The sequence below is a fragment of the Pristis pectinata genome, chromosome 3 (genome assembly GCF_009764475.1).
Source record: "Pristis pectinata isolate sPriPec2 chromosome 3, sPriPec2.1.pri, whole genome shotgun sequence".
NCBI classification, from domain to species: Eukaryota; Metazoa; Chordata; class Chondrichthyes; order Rhinopristiformes; family Pristidae; genus Pristis; species Pristis pectinata.
In genome coordinates this window covers 39,008,164-39,032,469 of record NC_067407.1, presented here as the reverse complement: position 1 = coordinate 39,032,469, position 24,306 = coordinate 39,008,164, and the positions used below count along the sequence as shown (strand labels likewise).

Here is a 24,306-nt window from a genome sequence, read left to right as displayed (position 1 = left end):
TCCAGCGGCTCCTCCCAATAAGGTACTGACTCGTTAGTAATAATTTTAAAACCACTAATCTGCTGCTATTTTTAATATAAAGGGACTAATAATGCAAATGTCAGTTCTGATAGTCTGCAGCCTCTGTTGACCTCCCCTTAACAATGCATTTACTGGGTGCCAGTTAAGTATAGCACTATTTTATGACAACATCCATATTTCAAGAAATAAAGGTTTGACAATTCCATCCATTTGCCTTCATACTCTTCCTTTGTGCTCATACATATAAATAGTTTAATAAGGAGAAAATTGCAGACAGGTGAATGCAAAGTTGAAAATTCTGGTCATTTTATTTCTGTGTTTCTGTGAAATTACTTAATTTCTTAAGAAGTTAACAGAAACATTTTGCTCTTGTGCTGTGAAAATGCAAGATCGTATAGGTTTGGAATTTTCTTAATAAAATTAGCAAGGTTCAAGGTTTAGACCCTAGTCCATGCAGTCTGATGATCTGAGTCCATAGTAATAGGAGGAAATGCTGCAGTAGATCTTGGACATAGAGAGAGGGATACTCAATAAGAATTGTTAAGTAGAGCACATTTTACAATTCTTGCTGAGTATCCTTTCTCTAGTCCACTACATTAGAAAGAGAGTTTAAAAAGCCTTAAAAATGGAAATTCAGACATACATCATTGTTAAATTAGTGAAACTGTGACATAGTAGATTCTAGATCTGCTGAGCATTAAAATTAATTTAAAAGTTATTTAGCTGTAATTTTTAGAGATCCCCAGTAAGGAATTCCTCTGCTCTCAGGAGTACTGGCCAAGAAGTATTAAATATATTCAGTATTAGAAAGAGCACAAATGATATTGAGACTGGAAACTAATACATATAAAATAGATTGAACATTCTTACTGTACTGCTTTACACAAAACAACTAATTTCACGACATATGTCAGGGATAATAAACCTGATTCTGATATGGAAGTAGGTCATTCAGCCCAACCAAACCAAACTGTCCATGTGAGTAAGTGATTCAAATTCTATATTCCAATGCTGTTGCCATGGTACTTGTAACATTAGTTGCTTTGATTATGTTTTAGCAAATGTGGCTGTCGACATCTGTTCTGGCTCAGCCACAGCCACTATCCCTGGAACTCAGAGCCACACCCGAACAACTCTGAACTATTGCATGCCAATCCCAATCATATTTCTTATTGTCCAGTAATTACAACAAGATTACAATATCTACTTCCATATACCCAGGCCCAATTTTCAATAACCGTAAAATGTTGTATTGCCTTGTTAATTTTTTGTTCTAAAGAAAGTTGCCAATTTTAAAAATTTTTGTCTTTTGTATTTCTTCGCTTTAAGCAAGATTCCAGGAGAATCTGCATCATTATCCACTTTAAAGCCACAGTTAGTATTGTAAGATTTTGCTATGTTTTTCCATAATTTAGGAATTACTTTAACCTTAAGGGATCTGTTTCATAGGTACCATCATTCTACCTCATCCATAGGTACTAACAGGTTGGTTATAAGCACTGCACATTTGTTAAGTATTCTTGCTCCAGTAATAGAACTCTTTAGTTCCCCCATTGTTCTCTCTCTCAGAATATATTTGTTTTTGGGCAACAGATTTCTTGTATTCAGTTAACATCCTGCTCCTGGTTGTCTGTTCTTTTTCAAAGTGTCCACACTGCTTTAACACATGTTCTGACCTTTACACTCTGCAAGTTGTAATTGCGTTCTTTAGTGCAGTTAGCATGATTTTTAACAATTGACCATCATGCTTTGCTCCTTAACATTATAGCGTGTTAATACCCACTGTAGTTGTCTTAACAATCCAGCAAATCATTGCTTTATAACGGTAATGATTAACATACTACTAAATGTCTAAAACGTTCCTATTTATTTATATATTTAAAACATTACATTGTTTCAGCACTTTCTTGCAAGCTTTCTGGAAGGGCAGATCTTTTGAGTACTGGCAGGTTATCTGCCTTAAAGGGTATGCTGGGTATTCCACCATGCTGCTGCACAAAATCTTCCAAGAGGGGGGGTATTTCCAACCCTAAGTGCAGGCTCTGTCTTTGGATTGCCTTGACAACCAGCATCTCCCTCACTCAAGGTTATCAGAGGAACATCTTGTGTGGGATTCAGTGCACTGTCCTCACTCTTCCCTAAATATCTTTAACAAAGTATCTTATAAATTTAGCCTGTCAGTTTCCAAGCCAGATACTTTCACTCAGCAACAGTCAGTTCCATAAGGCCTTCTCACTCACCATCCTGGGCTGCTATGTTCCTCACATTATCTCTATCATTAAATGCACTTGGACTCTGGCTGCTCCTTGGTTTTTGCTGGCAGCCTGGGAAATCCTGAACCGAGGGCAGTCAAGGCAACCTTTTCCTTCTCCAATCTACCACTCTTGATTGATAGTCCTTTGGACTTGGGCCACTCATTTTTTTTCCTTTCCTGCCACTGTCCAGAAAATGAAATTCTCCCCCAGGGACCCTCTCTTGGAAGAATAGCTGCTAGCAGGAGCCCAGTCACATTCTTCCCTTTCCTCCTCCTATCTGGACTTCCACTACTTATAAGTCCAGATGAAATAAATCGCATTGATAGTGTCTGAATCATGGATAGCAGCTGCCATCTTTCAACACAAGAACTGAGAGAATCACATTGGAGGCACTGTTGGATTGATATGAGACAGTCCAAATGATAGCAGACAGGCGTCAATGTCTATTTGCCTATACATTATCTCTCTGCCTCCCCCACCCCCCTTTCCCCACTAAGAACATCCAGAAAATATTTGCAGTTTCTACCAAGACTCCATTGGACCATACAGCCCAAAATGTACAGTCCAGTATCTAAGCGAATATATAATGAAAGTTAGCACTTAGTTGAGTTATTTCAGATATATAGGTTTATGGTATAATTGGGTATATGACCTAATATACAAATTTACAATGTACAATAACCCTGGTTTATTCCCAGTTGTATGATTTGAAATTTTAGCAATAAATTAGAAAGGTTTGAGGTTTAATCCCTGCTCTGTGGAATGTAGTGATCTAAGTCAGGGTAATAGGAAGAATGCCGTAATAGATCTTGGACAAGAGAAGGGATAGTCAGCAAGAATTTCTACTTCAAATCAAATTTCAATAACAACTGATGGAAGGCTGATTGATTGCAAGATGGCTTTGACGCTGCTCATGGTGTTTTATCTTGCCAACAATTCCTAAAATATAAAGAAGGATCAATAATGGAAGACTGCTGATGCATTAGAAATCTTATTCCGTTATGAATTAACAGTTTCAGGAGAGAATGAGAAAAAATATAAAGTATAGAACCAAAATATACACTGTGGTCAGAACCTTGCAAATCAGAATCTTTAGATTGCAGATTTATTTCCCTTTATTTTAATAAGGAGGAACTTGCAGACTGGAGAATGCAAAGTCAAAATTTCTGGTCATTATATTTATATGTTTCTGTGAAATTACATAATTTCTTAAGAAATTAACAGAAACATTTTGCTCTTGTGCTGCGAAAATGCAAGATCATATAGTCTGGAATTTTTGCAATAAATTAGCAAGGTTCAAGGTTTAATCCCTAGTCTGCGCAGTCTAGTGATCTGAGTCATTGTAATAGGAAGAATGCTGCAATAGATCTTGGACTCAAAAAAGGATACTCAGCAAGAATCAGCAAAATATGCTCTATTTACATTAGAAAGAGTCCTTAAAGTGGAATTCAGCCACAATCATCATATTATGAACTTTACAGGTAATTCTAATCCCCTGAGCATTAAAATTGATTTAAAGTTAATTTAGATTAATTTTTAGAAGTCCCCAGTAAGGAATTTCTCCACCCTTGGGAGTACTGGCCAAGAGTTATTAACTATATTCAGTATTAGAGGAGCACATATGATACTGAGGCAGGAGACTAAAGATTTTGTAGTACTCTCCAGCATCAGTGAAAGTGACAGCTGATTGGTCTTGAATTAACTAATAAAAAATCATAAAAACATCTTATCTTTTTCAGAGGTAATAGTTAAAATTATTTTTGATTGTGACAGTTGAACTACAGGCCAAGAACTTAAAAACACTGAATACAAATACATTGCCACAGTCTTCAGCACCCAAATATATTTGGCAATTATTTATTCTGTGATGTTTAGCATTTGGTAGTATTTTCAACAGCTTTATAAATAACTTATGAATTAGTTTTTCATCTCATGTTAGTAAATGTTTTACAGTCTTTGTGTATCCTTTGGTTAAGCAAACGTTCAGTCTATCTCATAAAGTATTCATGATTTGTCATGATAGATAGTGAACCATTCAGAGTTGAGTGTCAATAACCTTGAAAGCCAAACTTGAATGGTTATCATGTTGTAAGGGACACAAGTGATTGCCTGCTGAATCATTTTTGTGCCCCCCTACCTCACCGTATTTTGGTGCAGTGAAGATTATCTCACTTAGGGTGTATTGGAGATGTTTCAGGGCATTCAAGCATATGGCAAGGATCTGAAGTTTGACAGTCGGTTTTTGATACATTTTTCAGCTTTGAAACCAGATTGCCCATGGCTGAGTGTACTTGGCAATAGTCCTGGGAAGAAGAGTGCACCCGACGAGTAACCTCATCCGTCGTGCGGTAAGGGTTTAAAAAAATTGATGTGTAATTTAGCATTTATGCATTTTGTGATAGATATGAAAAGAAGTCAAAACCTTAAATTGATCTCATGCCAAGAATGCCCTAAAACTACTTGTGTGACTGTGCAGTTATATGAATCTTATATAAAATGTAAGTTTCCGTAGCACCTTTTAGCCTACATAAATGTGTGGTGTATGAAAATGGTTAAAAACTCAGTTGCTGTTTGACCAGCTATTCACTTTTTATTACAAAATTAAGCAGATTAACTTCGAACATTTCAGTGAATTGGATTTAAACTTTGTCCTTTGATTTCTGGTAACGGTCAAATTCAGGTTTGATTAGATAAATATCTGTTGCCTTGAGAATTTTAAGGCTCCTTGTGAAATTACTCTTGAGGTTATCTGGCCTCTGTACTAGTGGAGCACACCCACAGTGCAAGGTAACAGTAAATAAGTTAGCACATGTCATGATAAACTGGAAACAATCTGACAAAAGACTAGATATTTTGTGTGTATTGAAATTTTAGGGCTATCATTGTAGCACAAATGCTACAGGATTAATAATGGTGAGTCATGGCAGAGACCAAACACCATATAAGAGTGGATGAATGACATTGACTTATCCTGCTTTTAGATGGCTTTATGAATGGATTTGCAACATAAACTGTATCTTGCTCTCTCCTCATTTGCAATAATAGTACAGAAAAAAGGGTTTTTATATTTTGCCTCATGCAAAAGGCACTCCAGAAACATTCTCCCTTTTCCTAAATCTGACTGCTCATTACCAAATGGAGTTGAACTGTCAATGGATTATACCCCTCATCCAGACAGATTATACCCACTCATTTTTGGAAATGAAGGGAAAATTATCAGAGGTGTAATTAGACATATCTATTTTATCTGTTTCTCCCTCCACAGATACTGCCTGACCTATTGAGTACCTCCAACATTCTCTTTTTATTTCAGATTTCCAGCTTTTGCAGAGTTTTTGTTCCAAGCAGAATGAATAGCTTCCTGGCTTCAGGACAGAAAGCACTGAGACAAAGGATACCTATTCAGTGTACAGAAGGGTGGGATGTGGTGCTCCCAGAGGATCGGTGCTGGAACTGTTGAACACAATTTATATTAATGATTTGGACTTAGGAACTGCACTTCTGATTTCAAAAAATTTACAGTCGATTTCAGACTGTATATTGTGGGGTGACTATCACTGAAGAGACCAAAGAAGACACTAATGAATTTGCAGAACAAATTTCAAACAGAAACCACACTGCTGGTAGTGTGCATTTATAAAATCAGCTCTTAGAATTCCAACAGAAGTGAGTTTGCATTTGATCTTTGGATTTGAAACTGGACCAGAAGGTTCCACACAATCCTGCCATCAAAATGTAATGAAAAATCATGTAACCTATTTTCTGAAAACTAACATTTAAAGTTTTCAGGAATGCTTTCTTACCAACCATTATAACTTAATTGGGACCATAATTGTTTCTAAATGTATGTGCATGGACATCAGTTTTTCCAGACAGTATACTTACTGACCTGCTCCACTCTTAAAAACAAGAAGTACTCTAAATTTTGCTGCTGCAGTATTAAAAGCACCATAAGAAAGACAGGTAACTTCACATAGATTGCTCTCTGAGTGCTTCAGATTTTGGCTCAGTTCACTGTTTCCATGTTCCTGTCTCCCAAAGAGATGCATGTGAAACTGTGTTCATTAATAGCTCAAGAAATTATGAAAGCACATTTATTCTCAAGCTGTAGTCATCATTGATAAGGTTAGCATTTGTTATACATTGTTGGTTGCACTGAGAAGGTTATAATGGACTGCCTTCTTTTCCTGCCGTTAGTGCTTTGATGTAATCCATAGACCTTTTTAGGAGATGGATAAACATCATCCATTTTGGTGTGACATTGGAGCTGCATGTAACCAACCAGGTAAGGATAACAGGTTTCTTTCCTTTAAGGGCATTAGTAAATTAGTTGAGGGTTATTGACAATCCAACTGTATCAAAGGCCTGGAAATTCATATGTATCATTTCTCACCATTAAAACATCATTGCATATCTCCCTAATGATGTTTTTGGAAAATAGCATTGTCAGGCTCCCTAGTGTCATGCCATCATTCAATGAATGTTACTCAAAAAGCTCAGATTGAATTTCTTGCAGGTGCTCACTCTTAGCTAAATTGCTGTAATCTTCTCTCGCTCTCTTGCTCTCTCTCTCTCTCACATTCACACAGCAAGCACTCTTTCAGGTATAGTTTAACTGACCAACTATTTCCACTGCATTAATCTACTCAATAAAAGCTTGTTTCACTGACAACATCCTAGATTAACGAGAGAGTGTGTTATCAGTTCCTAGAATTTTGGCTGCTGATAATGGGAGATATGACATTAAGATTGTTGTAATGAAATGATACCAGCATTAATTACAGAAAACTAATAAAGTGGTCAAATAGCAATATGTAAAACATTAAAACTGAGTGTTAATTGTACTTGTATGTATCAATTAGCATTAATTGTATTCGGGTGGTGTATACTAACTGGGGGAAATCTCTTCAACATTTGTAGAGGAGCAGGCTGGTGAAAAAGGTCAGGATCTTACTAAGGAGCAGTATGGTATGAAATGTGTTGTCTTTGCGGGGGGGGAAAAAAATCCTTATTAGCAACTAATGGCTGAAGTATTCTGTTCTTCATCTGAGTTTAATACTGAGGACTTATTTTACTTTGCTTGGTATTAATTGCAGCTGCAACTTTTTCCCACAACTCTTTCCCATATTTAATTATCTAAACTGCTTTGAACTGGCACAACCTCTACATTTTCTGTAATGTAGTTTTGCAGAGATGTCTTGAAAGTGACCATATTTTAAAATTAAATTGCTTCAGAATAATTCTAGCAACCCTTTACCCTTACTGTACAAAATAGGCTATATTGATATGTCATCTTATTTAAGAAGCCACATAAAACAACCCACAGAAAGCTGTTATCGATTTTTCCCTGTCAACTGCTGAATACAGCAGTAAAGCAGTAACAGCGCTAAGAAGAAAAATATTGGAAGACAAATATTAATAAGGGAATTGAAGACTGCGGTGGTCGGTACTGAAAGGACTGCTGAGTAGAGAAGGGAATACATATTGGTTGATGCAATATCCCAGTCAGCTAATTGTTGTACTCCCGACGTTTCATGTTACAGAATTTTTTGCATCTAGTTTCACTTAATTAGATGCTGCATGTGCAATCCAAAAAGTGTAATGATACTCTGATAACCACATGTAATGTTGATCTTAATTACACTGTTAGTCCTAATCAGAAACTCCGGGTATGGTTAAAACTATCAACCACATAACAATCATTTTTTCAATTAGACCTTTAAAATAGTAAGTAAAGTATGTCATGCTATCCTCATACCCAGTGCTCCAGTGTGAGTGCCTGCTGATCATTATCTGGTGACCTCTGCTGAAATGACAATTTAGAGGGATTGGGCAAGCAAAGAATTGTACTCAGCTGGTGACACAAAAAAGTGCTGGAGGAACTCAGCAGGTCAGGCAGCATTCTGCCTGGAGGTCAGTGACCAGTGGTTTCCTGCAGGATCTGTTCTGGGACCTCTGTTTCTTTGTGATTTTTATAAACACCTTTCAAGATTAAGGACAGGAGGTTGATGATTGCAGCCTTCATCAAGTCTCAGCATATTAATTGAGGAGTAGTTGTGGAACTAGAATATTTAATGGTGAATATGGGACTTGCCTCATAGGAATCCAAGTCGAGTGTAATGTTGGAAAGAACTGGTTTTTCCTGGAGTCTCCATTCATAACTGATGCTTGTATAACATATTTCAAGTTCCCCCACAATGCACAGGGAATGAATCACCAGTGCAGTCTTTAACCATTTAAGGAAAAGAGTGTTCAAAGATCAGGACCTCAGACCCAACCTAATGCTCATGATTTACTGGGCAGCAATGGTCCCAATCTTCCTGTAAGCTTCGGAGACATAGACTACCTGCAGCAGGCACTTCAAGGAACTGGAGAGGCACCATCAACACTCCCTCTGTAAAATGCTCCAAATGCAGTGCATTTGAACCAAAGTTAGTGTTGTCTCCCAGACCAATGTTACAGCCTTGCGACTTAATATACCACCCAGTTCCAATGGGCAGGCCACATTGTTTACATGTCTGACCCCTGACTCCTGAAACAATCACTCCACACTGGGTTCTGTCATGGTGAGGGATTACCAGGAGAACAGAAAAAACTGTTCAAGGTTGTTCTCAGCCTCTTTTTTTAAAAGTAACATCTCCATTGACTCGTGAGAATCACTGGCCCACAACAACTCAAAATGGTTCCAGGTGGCACTGAGAGTCTCAAGTATCTTCATTGGGAGCATATAGAAACCATGAAAAAATTGTGAGAAGAGCACATCACCTCCCATACTACCTAGCCATGTGGCCCATCAAGCACCTATCCCACCCGAGGCAGAGTCTGCAAATCCCACATTGAAATCTCAGTCACCTTGGAATCTACTGAACTGGACTAAAAGCAAGTCATTCTCAATCCAGAGGATCTGCCTAAGGGGATGATGGAATGATATCATCTTGTGCTTCTGATGTAGAAATTAAGTCAGGAATACAAGGGTGGTTCATGTTGGGTAAAGCATGCTTGCATTTCATTCTGGGAGTCGGGAGAGGGGAGTGATCTTTTACTATATATTAAGGCATTTTGTGGTTGAATACCTAAGCACGTGGATTTTGGGATAGTCATAAGTTCCTGAATCTACTTCTGTATTGTCTGCTTATATATGTAGTTGAATCAATTACTGCATTTTATTACAACCCACATGGGTTGTAAAATATTGAAAGTTATAGTAAATGATATGTTAGTCGATTTCTCATTTTACTTGATGTGCTTTACACAAAATCTTGCATTATAATTTATATAGTCTGTGTTGCCAACAACAATTGCTTTAGGGTTGTTTCACATTTACAATATCTCTGCAAGTGTTATGAGCAATCTGACAGTGATAGAGTTGAGCTTATTATTGTAAATTGTTTATAACTTGCTGAGAGAAATGTGGTGGAGGTGGCCCTTGTCTAATGTAACTCACTGTAGGATTAAACTCGCTGCCAGTTGTCTTCAGGATAAAGTATTTGGTAAACATGGTTTGGAGAAGAGTGGAGTCTGGAAGAGCAGTGGATGACGATCTAATGTGATGATGGATTTTGACTTGATTTACATACTTCCAGACAAAAGAAAAGATGTTAACTGGGTACAAAGTATGTAAATGGACTTTTTATCATAGTCGGAATCATAGTTCTTGGTTAGCCCAGAATTATAGATGAAATTCTTCGCTATAGGGCTCCTGAAATTACATGTAACCTTTTCACTTGCTCAGCTCATTGTGAGCTTACTTACATGATATGGGCAGACTCCCATGAGTAGCAATCTACACTCATGATCATACTAACTTTGAAGGAGAAGAATACTACATTGTTCAGTAGAAAGAATGGTTAGTTTATTTTCAAATCTACCTTTTTCCCTAGTGCAGTCTCTTCTGTGATCTACTGTAATGCTTTTATTTTTGAAACCTCTCTACTTTTGAATCACAGCAAAGCTAGAATATGAGGCACTGCATTCAGGAAGTATACAGACAGGGTGTATTTCTTTTCAGCTTCACTAGCCTCCCATTTAGATAGATGTATTCAGTATCCTTTACCACTTTTGGCAGAAAATCTTAAAAATGGCTGTGAAAAGACTACCTGTTATACTTCCATTCTGTTTGGGTTGTAATTTCAACACTTTATGAAAGCATTTTGTGGTTAAATTTCCAGGCATATGGATATTGGGCTAGTCATAAATTCTGAATCTGCTTTTGTCTTGTCTGCCGATATATGTAGTTGAATCAATTACTGCATTCTATTACAACCACGTGGGTAGTAAAATATTGAAAGTTATAGTAATGGATATGTCAGTCTATTTCTCATTTTACTTGATGTGCTTTACACAAAATCTTGCATTATAATTTGTCATAATTATTAAGACCAGGAAATACTTACAACCTCATTTCCCTCTGGAAAAGAAACAGTGCATTGCATCCAAATATTTAGGCTACTGTGTTTTTAAATTTAAAAAATGAAAAGCACTCTATTGTAAAATCAGTGTTTTATTCATAAAAGTTTGACCATTCAATAGCCACATAGCTAAAATGGTGCTATTCCCAACCTTATTTTAAAGTTGAAGTACACATTTTTAAAAATTGAAATAACACTGTTATGTGTGTTGGGTACACAAGATGGAAAATTACAGAGCAGGCAAGCTGGTGATTACAATACTCATGCAAAGTTGATTTGATGGTAGGCCTGCCAAATTAGATCTCACACACCAGCTAACACAACGAGTTACCTTGCACAGGAAACTTGCCTAAGCAATTCCCTTTCACCATGCCCAATTTACCAATTCCATTATATAAAAGGATCCATAGTGACCTAAAGATTAGCAACAATGAGACAACTACGTTTGAGAGGGCAGAAAGAAAAACATACAAAATAGAACATTCTGCCCTCAAGCCTGCTTCACTATTCAATACGATCATGGTCAATTCTTTATCTCAGAACAATGTTCTCACAGCATTCTATACGACATGATGCTTTTTGTGTCTAGAACTCTATCATCTCCTTAAATATATTCAGTGACTTGTCCTTCACCATCCCAGCAGAGAATTCCACAGGTTGAAGAAACCTCTCCTCATCTCGGTCTTAAATATCTTGCTGTATATTTGAGACTGCTCATTCTGGACTCCCCAGCCGAGGAAAATATCTTTCCTGCAATCCAGTTAATCTAGATCTGTCAGAATTATATATTTTTCAATGAGACCCCCTCACATCCTTCTCAGCTCCAGTGAATAGGACCTTTGTCAGCCTAACGTCTCCTCATACGACAGTCTTGCCATTTCAAGAACAAGACTACTGTTCAAGTAATTTAGAAGGTAGGCTGTTTGATGCTGAGATAGACCAGAACCCTTCCAGTAGAAGATTCTGCCTTTGATGCCGTTCTCCTCGAGGCCTCCGGTTTGAGAGGCAGGATGAGGAGGAGGGCTTGAAAACCAAGCCATATTTGCAGAGATAACGAAAGGAGGAGAGGGCAAAGAGCACCATTCTGAGGAACCTACAAGCATCTTCAGTGAGCAGAGGTTGTAGGTATCCCTCACGGAGGCACAATATATCCTGAAGCCAAGGTTCTTGAAGGTTGTGTTTGATAAGTTCCATTACCTTCTGGAGATGGAGCTTCAGCTACAATGCCATACCTGATCCTTGGGAATAAAGGTCACAGGGGATCTCAAAGATTTTTTTTGTGTTACTGCCTCATTCCAGGCAACTGCAGCATACATAAACCAAATCTCTCAGTTCACTGTCCTGATTTGTAAGGTGACACACACTCTCTATTTAAGGAAGGAAGAATTTATCATCTTATTCTTGGCTAGAGAAGAAGTAGGTGGCATAGACATTTAGATACAGAAGCCACATATGTTGTGCCACGGGCCACCAGCAATGCCAAGCTGAGACAAAACATCCAAAACGGAAGTGATATGGGGAGAAAGTGAGTAAGGGATACATGCATGTAACATCTACATCTTTGAAATTCCCTGCACCTGTGTGGCTTCAGACTCTCTGGCAGCCTCTCCAATATGGATCAGCATTCTCTCCTCGGCTACTGGGCTGATAGACGTGGTAAAAATTGGCATCCCTCTGCTGCTATGTGTGAGTATTGTGATTGTATGCCACCTTCTCCTGTGAAGGAGAGAAGTATATTAGTGTCCTGGAAAGTGCCAATGTTATGAAATCAGCCAAAGTTGAATGTCTAGAAGTTTGCTTTTAAGTGTACTCCTGTTAATGATGAGTGAGCACTTAGCCAACAAACTGTTTGGAGCTATATGTGAAAAATTGTTTCAGTTTATATCCTGAAATGTTCAGACTTCAAAATTATTTACAACAATGTCTAGAGGCAATAAACACCTCCTTTAAGTCATGCAGGTATAGGTTTAGTCAAAAGCATCTATCTTCTGATACTAACCATTCATAAATATGCATCAATGCAACTGCTACAATCATAAGTAGCAAAACACTAATTTAATGTGTAGCCTGCAAAGGTCAAACTGATAGGGGTTAATGGTGCATCACACTTACAGCACAGATTTTAGAGTGCTATTGAGTTTCTCCCCCACTGCCTTTTATGAATATAAGAAATAAGAAATGATTGACTGAGACCACCAAACAGTTTTCAAAGAAATTACTCTCTCTCTCTGGGCCATGTAGTTTTGTTTGTTTTCAGATTATATAATTGCTGAAAACAGTAATTCCTCAGTAATGAAGTTACTGAAACATTAACGATATTATTCTTGCAGTAAATTGTTGTCCTGTTGAAGTAATGTCCTCTTGCCATTAAGGTTAGAAGCAGATGTATAACAAAATAATCTGGCTGTGAAACAGATTTTTTCTTATCCTTATTTGGTATTTGTTTGTTTGGTTTGTTTATTTTTGGTATGCCATAGTGAAATGAAGTGAATTTCTTGTCTTATTTCTACTCAAGCATTCATACATTTTGTTGTCAAAATGTTCCTATGCATAATTCAAGGTTGTGTAACTAAATTGATTTTTTTTGTCCCTTTCTTAATATGGAATGAAAGTTCAACAGAACTTGACTTGGCTACTGGCTTCAATGTTTATGTGGACTGAAAAATAGTACTTTTGTTATCTACAAAGTCAATGGGACCAGATTTTATAAGTGGAGTATAATGTGCTCTCACTACTGTATAGCTTCAACTGGAGATGCATTTCTAGTATTAATATTTTATCTGTTATCTATATACTTCATCCAATTGTCTTTATTGCTCGCCTAGAACTGTTTTTGCTAGGGCACAATTCTGTGCATGTGATCTTCCCTTTGATATTTTGGGTGAGTGGTTAGTCTTTGTATAATTGAGCTATTTCAGCAAATGGGAGGGAGTAATTATAATCAAGTCTAGCATATTTTCATCTGATTTCCAAACACATATACTCAAATGATCAGCAAGATTTCTGAGCTTGTTGATCACATGCCCTTCAGAGCTTTCTATTTCTATCCACATGCATGTAGGCATATTCTTCTGATTGAACACTGACTCCAGTGATCAACAAGATCCAATGCAGTATAGAGCCTATTCAACTAAAGTTGCCAGCTCTACTCCAGTCACCTTCTCTGACTCAATAGAGGTCAAAGCTGAAATGACAGTATTATTACAGAATGCTGTGAAAGCTCTATAATTTTGTTTTAACCTAAAAAGATTACTATTTCTCCATTTAGCAAGGTCCTCAAACTCAAACATTTGGAATTGCTTTTGAAACATAACAAGACTGTGTACTGATTTTCCCTCATATTCCTATTCTTTCCTGAACATATTGACACATGCCACTGTTGGATCCAAGGACCGTTGATATCTGCCCATACCTGGTGGCAATGTCAAAGTGATGTTGGCTAGCATGCAGCTTTTTCAAGCCTTGGTGACATCGATGGACTGATTGAAGGAGGAATGCTACCCAAGAAAACTGATATTCTTCAAATATCATCAAGCTATCTATGTCCATGTGAAGCCACATATCAGTTTCCACTCTTGATATGCTGTCAACCCATTGACTTTTAAATCCTCCTCCACATTTCGAATTTTATCTACTTCAGCAAGTTCTTTCCATCTGTGGATTTCCTGCCAGTTCCCAGCCCCCAGCACCTCAATACCTTGTTATTCCACCACCACAATCTGCAATATTCATTGCGTATGCGATTGTTGAACACAGGACCTCGTGATCTTGCAGCAAGCCCAGAACTGCAAGCCAGGTGTTTAACTCTGCTCCCATTCTATTAAAATATCAAAAAATTAACACAGTGATCAGTTGATTATAAGTGAGTAGTTCAGCACTGTGATCAGTCCAGAGGAAGATCGGCAGAATATTTATTTGTTCAAGCTGAAGCTCATAACCTCTTCCCCATAATCAACACGCAATAATTGAAGCTGAGCCAACTCAGCAGGTTGACAGAAATGGTAAGCAGATAGAAACAAGAATCCTGGCTATTTGTCTTCTCTCTAGCCCAAGATGTTGTGCCAACTGTAAAGCATCCATCATTAATTTAGCTGAGAATAGTTACTGCTGTGCAAGTCAGAGATCTCTTCCATGTTGTTTTCTATTTTTTTTGTTAATCAATTCCATACTTAATGCAACAGTTAAAATATGCCACTTGAATTCAAAACAGTCAGTTAAACAATTAAATTTTTGATTTTCTGATACAAGTTTTAACTCCATCTCAGCAGAAACCAGACAGGATTGGATGGGTGTAAAGTGCCTGGGGGAAGAGTGATAATTAAAGTGTAAAAGGAATACTTGTCCCAATCCAGCCAATTGCAATCTTTTAACTTACTTAAACCTGGCAAAGCAATAACATTAGCAGATTTATTGTCATTTTTAACAAATCCTTGATGGTGGTTTCTGCACCAATCCAAAGCTTCTAGGATCCAGATCCAGGATCAGGAGAGTTTAGAGGAATAGAGTTGAATAGCATAGAAACAGACCCTTTGGCCCACTGCATTTATCATAGAATCATAGAACAGTACAGCACAATACAGGCCCTTCGGCCCACAATGTTGTGCCGACCTTTAAACCTCGCCTAAGACTATCTAACCCCTTCCTCCCACATATCCCTCTATTTTAAATTCCTCCATATGCTTATCCAGCAGTCTCTTGAATTTGACCAATGTACCTGCCTCCACCACCGCCCCAGGCAGCACATTCCATGCCCCAACCACTCTCTGGGTAAAAAAAACCTCCCTCTGATATCTCCCTTGAACTTCCACCCATTACTTTAAAAGCCATGCCCTCTTGTATTGAGCATTGGTGCCCTGGGAAAGAGGTGCTGGCTGTCTACTCTATCTATTCCTCTTAATATTTTGTATACCTCTATCATGTCTCCTCTCATCCTCCTTCTCTGCAAAGAGCAAAGCCCTAGCTCCCTTAGTCTCTCCTCATAATGCATACTCTCTAAACCAGGCAGCATCCTGGTAAATCTCCTCTGCACCCTTTCCAATGCTTCCACATCCTTCCTATAATGAGGTGACCAGAACTGGACACAGTATTCTAAGTGTGGTCTAACCAGAGTTTTGTAGAGCTGCATCATTACCTCGCAGCTCTTAAACTCGATCCCACGACTTATGAATGCTAACATTCTATAAACTTTCTTAACTACCCTATCCACCTGTGAGGCAACTTTCAGTGATCTGTGGATATGGACCCCCAGATCTCTCTGCTTCTCCACACTACCCAGAATCCTGCCATGAACTTTGTACTCCACCTTGGAGTTTTTCCTTCCAAAGTGTACCACCTCACACTTCTCCGGATTGAACTCCATCTGCCACTTCTCAGCCCAGCTCTGCATCCTATCAATATCCCCCTGCAATCTTCGACAGTCCTCCACACTATCTACAACACCACCAACCTTTGTGTCATCTGCAAACTTGCCAACCCACCTTTCTACCCCCTCATCTAAGTCATTAATAAAAATCGCGAAAAGTAGAGGTCCCAGAGCCCGACCCTTGTGGGACACCGCTAGTCACAGCCCTCCAATCTGAATGCACTCCTTCTACCACAACCCTCTGCTTTTTACAGGCAAGCTAATTCTGAATCCATATGGCCAAGCCTCTCATATGGCCATGCCCTCTGACCTTCTGAAGAAGCCTACCATGTGGGATCTTGTCAAACGCCTTACTAAAATCCATGTAGACTACATCTACTGCACTACTCTCATCAATCTGCCTGATCACCTCCTCAAAGAACCCTATCAGGCTTGTGAGACATGATCTACCCTTCATAAAGCCATGCTGGCTGTCCCTGATCAGACCATGATTCTCTAAATGCCTATAGATTTATGCTTGTATTAATTCCATAATTCCATATCCCTCTATGCCTTAATTATTTTTTTGGACAGGAAAAAAGTGGAAGCTAATTTCCCAACTTGGATTGCAGACATTGGACACGTTTCTTCGTTATGACAATGTGTAGCATGGTTTTTAACTTTTCAATTTGGGTATGTGGTATTTGACTGAGCAGAAGATGAGAAATTGTTTAGCAAAGCTAAAGAAGCAAACAACGCTGTGCAGTTGAAAATTGTTTTAGTCTGGAGTTGGGCAATTTTATGCACATTTCTGGGTGTTTTGGTGTCCATAAGGAAATTTAACTTCTGGTCTCACCACTCCCTCTCTCCTCTTTATACTGGCCATCTTTGCTCTCCACTCTTAGTCCTGATGCAGGGTTTCAAACCGAAACGTTGACAATTCATTTCCCTCCACAGATGCTGCTTAACATGATTGCATGTTGCTTCAGATTGTAGCGTCTGTATTCTCTTGTGGCTCCTGATCTTCTTGGAATAATTTTTGTTTCTTTGTCCACCTTTTCTCTGGAGTAAAACTGCCCCCAATTAATGTCAGCCGATGTGCAACATAAACTGAGATTTGCAAACTCATATGCCTGAAAAGCAACAATTCTTATTTACTTACAGAATAACTAGGTTTTACTAACCCTTTTTACCTGAATATCTGCAGTTCGGGGAAGGCTGCAATGCTGTTCTACCTGCTTCTGTGGACTGGAGGAAAAGTAGATAAAGTCTCCTGTTCTTGAATATAGGGTTTGAGTGACCTCCCTTTATGCACTAGTGAACAGCAATTTGTGTTATGTAGTAAAGATCACTGGTAGCAGCATGCAATGATCCTAAGGCTAGGAATATCGTACCCACCTGTATGGCCACCATGCAGTAAAACACGTCTCCTGTGGGCTCTGTTCTTCAGTAGCCTGTCCAGCTCCTCTTACCCTACCCCACCTCAATGCATCATCCATCCATTCATTTAGTATCAATACTCCCCTGCACCAAGAGAATGTTTATTGTATTGCTGCATAGCTTTGAAAAAAGTCTGCAAAGATTGGTTTCAGCAAGATATTAGACAAGAAAATCCAATAAGGCTTTCTTGAAATCTCTAAAATGAATATGTGCAGTTTTATTTAATTTTCATGAACAACACATGGATGACATAAAACACTCCTTTAATGCCATTAGAAGATAGTAATGCAATTTCTAGTCAATGGAATGTAGGAACTATTCATACCATGTCTCAGTTAATGAAATGTAATGATCCAACACTCACCCCCTACTTATATCCAATCTGAAAACAACAAATATTTAACACTGTTCTTAGCTTTCTGCTTTTAAGGAACAATGTTAATGCATTAGAAGCAGTTCAGAGATTTACTAAACTAAATACCCAGATTGTGTTACGAGGTTGGAGAAACTGGACTCGTTCCTCCAAGACTGAGAGGGGACTTGTTGAAACATAACAGATCCTGAGTGATTATGACCGAGTTGATGTTGAGAGTTGTTTCCTCTTGTGGGACAATCTTGAACTAGGGGTCACTTTTTTAAAAACAAAAGTGATTGCCTATTTAAGATAGAGATGACGTGATTTTGTTTTTCCTCTCTTAGAGGTGTGCCTTTTTCCATTGTGCCCAGATCACCTTCTTTATTCCTAATGGATGTATCCCTCCTCTTGCTATCAGCTTTTTACTTTCATGCTTAAAGTAAATTCTGACAAAGAATCTGAAGCATTAACTCAGTTTCTTTTCTACAGATACTGCTTCGCCTGCTTGATGGTTCCAGCATTTTCTGTTCTTGCTTAATGTTAAACTTTTGAGTTTCCTTTTATGTTAACTGTCATTCTCTTAATTGAATTATTCACCTTATATGCATTATAATGCACATATATCCTTGAGTAGCACTCAGGATGAGTTCCCAGTAATAAAAGCAGGAAGGAAATCTGAGCTAAAATGGGCTACTTCAGCATAATGCATAGAGATGTATATTAATGATGGCACTATTATACCAAGAATCTATTGCAAATCCAGCGATGAATTGCCTGCAGCACAGTGTGGAGAAGGATATCTGTGTGGACTGGTGTTAGGAAGGCCAGGGCAAGTAGTGCAGCTGCTCAGCACTGAGATGTCAGCCATTGCCAGGGACTGGCAGCACCTGCTCCATGTGTTGAATTACCACCTGGCTCATTGTTGGAAATGAATGGAAGCAGTTGTGTCCTGTTCCCTTGTTTGTTTGCACAACTCTCAGCAATCCAGAGATTTCTCAATGATAACAAGCTGAATGGTGGTTGGTAGATTTTGAGCTTGTGCAGCCAAACAAAGCTGGGAGGTTGGGTGCTTCCATTACATCAACAGAATGTGCCATCCAGAGTGTAACCCCTGAGCTCCACATCTTAGTGCTGAGCAGTTACACCTCTTGCTCTCGCTCATTCCAACACCAGTATGCAAAGATAGCCCTTCACACTTAGCCATGGGCAGGATTCATTCCAGGTTCCTGGTGCAGCAAGTACATCGTTGTGAAGGGCGAGGGTTCATTGCTATGTTCCTGTTCCCAGCACAACAGTAGGTAGCCTGAGCAGACGTTTTTTTCTACAAAACAAGGGGGTACATGATTGTTTCATCATATTTTCTGTCTATCTACCCTGTACTTGAAAATGTGTTCTCCTTGGAGGTAACCCATAGATCTGTAACTGTTTAATCTATTACTATTTAGTTCCATTTTATCGTAGTTGGATCCTTCCTCATCCCATTGAAGTTGTCTTCCTCCAGTTAAGAACTTTTTCTATACATGTCTCCTTGCTTCTCCATTATTTATCTAAATCTTGTGGTCCAACATTCAATGCTCTTCAAGTGTTCTCGCACTGACACTTGATTTACATGGTGGCCCACTTCATTCCCCATAAGAACCAAAAAAAGTATTGGTCAGGGTTTGACACTTGAGGTACAATGGATCCAAAGGCTGTCTGCTACTTTGACAGGATTGACAAGGCATTCTGTAATGAATATTTACTACTGTTTAAGCCACATTTTATCTGATTGTGTCTTTGGAGGGTGGCACAGAGCAGTCAGAGGTTTCTACTGGCAGTTGGAAAGAATCTGAGACTGCCAATGAGTTTTTTCCTGTATGAAGTTGCATAGCAGATGGAGATGGTATTTGCTTCACCAGTGTCTGTAAGCTTTTGATATGGTACTTCAACACCTCACACAAATAGAACATAGATTCTTCCGTACTGATTACCATGCTACTAACAACTTAATTTAAATAATGAACAGTCTATTGGGCAGTAAAGGCACTTTTTGCATAAGAAATCTGGATTACTCCTTTTACAGCAGTTAATGGGCTCTCTGCCAAGGAGGAATCACCTCTTTTTCCTTCCTTTTTTTCTCTCCATGGTTCAGGTTAAAACTCCCCTAAGTAGATGTAATTAGGCTGCTGCATAAAATATCTAAGGTATCATGTGACTGTAATGAGAAGTTGTGTGGAGAGCCTGGACTCTGATTCTTTTGTCACTTTTGTGAAGACATAAAGGTGGATACACAATAAATTAAAGCAATAGCTCAGTGCATGTTCATGGACTTTGTTCATTAGTCAGAAATACAAAGAAAGGTCTTGAAAGATGATGTTTTCAGAAATGTATAACAGAACTGGAGGTGAAAGAATTTTCAAAAAAATATAAACCTTTTTATCAGAATGTGATAATCTACTTTACCAGTTGTATTGTTCTCCATTTCTTCTTGTGTTTGTACACTCTCATTTTCCTACTTGTTTAGCAAAACTAGAAAGTATGAGTAATGGAAATGACAAATATCAAAAAAAATCTGTCATAGTTTTGATAGTTAAAAATTTTGTCTCAATGAGATATTCATACAAGAACATAACATTTGTTATTAATTTTACTTTAATGCCTGAGATAATGTTTTGAAAATTCAATTTCTCGTTTCTTACAAAGTTATTTGGAAAAAAGTAAAAGGGTAGTGAAATCCTCATTGAATAAAAATGTTCATATTTCAACAGTAGTGCTGCTGCCTCACAACTCCAGTAACCTGGGGTTCAATCTTGATCTCCAGTGCTATCCGTGTGGAGTTTGCACCTTCTCCCAGTGACCATATGGGTTTCCTTTAAGTGCTCCTATCCATAGATACACAAGTTGCTAAGTTAATTGACCACAGTAAATTGCCTCTAGCATAGCTGGTTACTAGAATCTGTGGGAATTGATGGAATTAGTGTACAACTTGTGGTTGATGATTGGAGTGAATTTGATGGACCAAAAGGCTAGTTTCCATGCTATACAGTCAATGACACTGTGCTATGACAATATAGTTCCTCTCAGGGGACAGATTACACACTCTGAAATTCTGCAAACTCTTTAAGCCCAGCATATGCAGATGTAACATAATGTTGATGTAAGCTGAGAGTATCCAGTCAAAACCTACCATCTGAGAGAGGCTGAAGCCTTGAAGCAGAAACTATAATTTGAAAGGAAATACACGTGTGACTATCCACTAGTTGCATTTGTTTCAATCTTGATTGATGTATAAAAATGTTTGGCATGTTGATCTGCATTGTGCTGGCTTTCATGATTTCTGTGAAATAGAACACTGAGATAATCAATAACAGAGGAAACATGTAAAGGGAACAGTATCACCAATGGAATTTGAGTTACTCTTCGTTTGTTTTATTGGTTAATGAGAATTACTGGAAGGATAGTATAGTCAACTCCATTTTCTCTTAAGGGAGGTGACAACCCATCTCTCTGACTTGCTACAGTGCTTGTTTTGAAGGCACTCGAGTATAGTTGTTTTGGGGGCAGGTCCAACATGGAAAATGAGTGAAAGGGGAGATGTATTTCCAAGTGAGAGCATTATATACTTCATGTTCTACCCTGCTCATTTTCTAGTTGGTTCAAGTTGAAACTTATTGATGTGGGCACAATGCCTTGATTAGTTGTCACTGTCTAGTTGGAAAATGGCACACATAGTAGACTTTAAGACAGTGTTGGACCTTGGTGAAAGGTTGTTGTGGCTAATGCGGGTGGTGGTAAAACAGTGGGTATCCTTTATCTTGAATGAGGTAAAAGATTTACTCAGAACCAAATACAGAGCCATAGAGAACTTTTCTTGTAACACTGCTGTGCATAAATAGCTTTGCAAAATAAGGAGTTGAGTTCTTCACTGCAGCATCTGTAGCCTCAGTAATTAAGTCTTATTTCATGTAATTTTCTCATTGGAGGTGAACCCAGGATGAAGCTTAATGCTTATGGTCATTGGTAGGCATTGTTGTGGCATGATAGTGGCATGCTATTTGTAATTCCATGTCCAAATGGTGGTGAGGTATAGCTATATTGGGCAGAGATTGCATCTTTGTTTTCTGGGCTGGTAGATTGGCCTCTCATGTGAACCGTGCCTATGAGGGACATTCTGACATCATGTCCATTGATGACCTCGCTTGGTCACCTGCTGGCTCCTTCCTCCACCTGTTGCTGCATGTTAAGCAAGGGCTATAGCTACATTGTTGCCAAAAATGGCAGCCTCATACCAGTCCGGACAATAAAATGAAATTTTGAAGACCCAATGACATACTCTAGTGGTCCCATGGCTGTGGTTCCAGCATAACCAGGAGCCTAGACTGAAATGAGGAGCCACAGATAGACTAGATAAACTTGACCACTGATATAATTCATCGGTCCACTGAAGAGGGAGAAATAAGGCAAACACAGCAGACTGCTTCAGAATAAATATGTTATGCAATCTTTCCTGATGTGTGGTGTTAACTATGAGCATTTTTGCAAGTTATCATACACAATCTGCATATTTAGTTCATGAATGTTCTTGAAGAGTTCGGGAGTCACAAGTAGAACTTGGAATGCCATGTTGCAGTCTTTTACTGCCTGAACCATTGGTTCAGGCGGTATGTCCACATGCCTATGATATTTGCTCAAAGATGAAACCATTTTATCTGATGTTGTGATAACGCCAATATAGAAAGAAGGACTTACAGAACAATGTTTTAACAGGACTGATGTTAGGCAAGTATTCAACTGTAAACAACTGTCAATCAGTAGAGTTATGTCCCAGAACACATTGATTCTTCTGAGCTTCTTAATGCCTACTTTCGAACTTGAGCCTCAGTGAATTCACTTATGGCAGCCAGAATGTATTGACCTGACCTAACCACACATTAGTTTACTCTAGCAGAAGCTGCTGTGAGACCTTTGGTGTTCTATCAAGGATGTACAGCACACACTGATCTACATTTCTCTCTGTCTAAGCACCTGACTTTGAAATCCACTGACATAAAATCCATAAAGTACAATCCCAGATCCCCCAACTGTTCATCACAGCGTGAATGGTGAGACTCCAGCTCCTCAAACTGTCACTGTTTCACAGAAAATGTGTCTCTTATTTTTAACCTCTGTTTGGACTTGCAAGGATAAAAGTAATCAACTGCAAACTACAAAACCTGTTATTGAAGTTTAAAGGTTACTATGATATGAATCATATTAGCCAAAAAAGTATCATTCAGCCCATTATTTGAGCTGAGTTACATAATTGGTCCCTCAAGTTGTTACACTACCATGTGGAACTGTCTTATTTTTCAACTGACCATCCAAAATGTGATTTGGATGCTATCTTGAACTGCATGGTTGAAATATGTTATCATTGCCTTGATGATTCTGTCTCCAATTCCATATTGTACTTTTCAGGATTCTAGTCATTTGCTGGTCCAAGAACACTGTGGGAGGCTAGAGAAGAAATTGCAGGAGCCCTGGCTGAGATATTTGCATCATCGTTAGCCACGGGTGAGGTACCAGGTAGACTGGATGATAGCAAATGTTGTGCCTTTATTTAAGAAGAGCAGTGAAGAAAAACCTGGGAACTATAGACCAATAAGTCTAACATCTGTGGTAGGTAAATTACTGGAGGGGATTCTGAGGGATAAGATATACATACATCTGGAAAGACAGGTTGATTAGGGGTAATCAGCATGGCTTTGTGCATGAAAGATCATGTCTTATGAACGATTGAGTTTTTTTGATGAGGCGACTAAGAAAGTGTGAAGTGATACACTTTGGCAGAACAAACTTGAAGGCGGAGTAGAAGGTTAATGGCAGGATACTTAGCAGTGTGGAGGAACAGAGGGATCTTGGGGTCCAAGTCCATAGATCCTTCAAAGTTGCCGCAAAAGTTGATAGGGTGGTTAAGAAGGCATATGGTGTGCTGGCCTTCATTAGTCGGGGGATTGAGTTCAAGAGCCACGAGGTAGTGTTGCAGCTCTATAAAACTCTGGTTAGACCACACTTGGAGTATTGTGGTCAGTTTTGGTCACCTCATTATAGGAAGAAAGTGGAAGCTTTAGAGATGGTGCAGAGGAGATTTACCAGGAAACTGCCTGGATTAGAGAACATGTCTTATGAGGAAAGGTTGAGCGAGCTAGGGCTTTTCTCTTTGGAGCAACGCAGGATGAGAGGCAACTTGATAGAGGTGTATAAGATTATAAGGGGCATAGATAGAGTGGACAGCCAGCACCTTTTTCCCAGGGCGGCAATGGCCAATACCAGAAGACATTAGTTTAAGGTCAGAGAAGGAAAGTTTAGGGGAGATGTCAGAGGTTGATTTTTTTATACACAGCCTGGAACACAAGCCGGGGGGGGGGGGGGGGGGGGGTGATGGTAGAGGCTGAGGCAAAAGGGATTTTAAAAGACTCTTAGATAGGCACATGGATGTAAGAAAAATGGAGGGTTATGGGCTGTGCA

The 24,306-nt window shown here is 38.7% G+C and overlaps 1 protein-coding gene across 12 annotated transcripts in view; it reads left to right on the top strand.

Moving 5' to 3' along the window:
* Positions 1-24,306, top strand: part of lrrc7 (leucine rich repeat containing 7) — a 417,500-nt gene that overhangs the window by 196,638 nt on the left and 196,556 nt on the right. For 8 of the 12 annotated variants that reach the window (XM_052012823.1, XM_052012826.1, XM_052012824.1 and 5 more), the window contains one exon: positions 4,535-4,624. The gene's annotated coding sequence lies outside the window, so the exon portion shown is untranslated. Of the gene's footprint in view, positions 1-4,534; positions 4,625-23,326; positions 23,353-24,306 lie in introns of those variants that run through there. The other 4 variants (XM_052012829.1, XM_052012830.1, XM_052012827.1 and 1 more) reach the window with 1 other exon arrangement.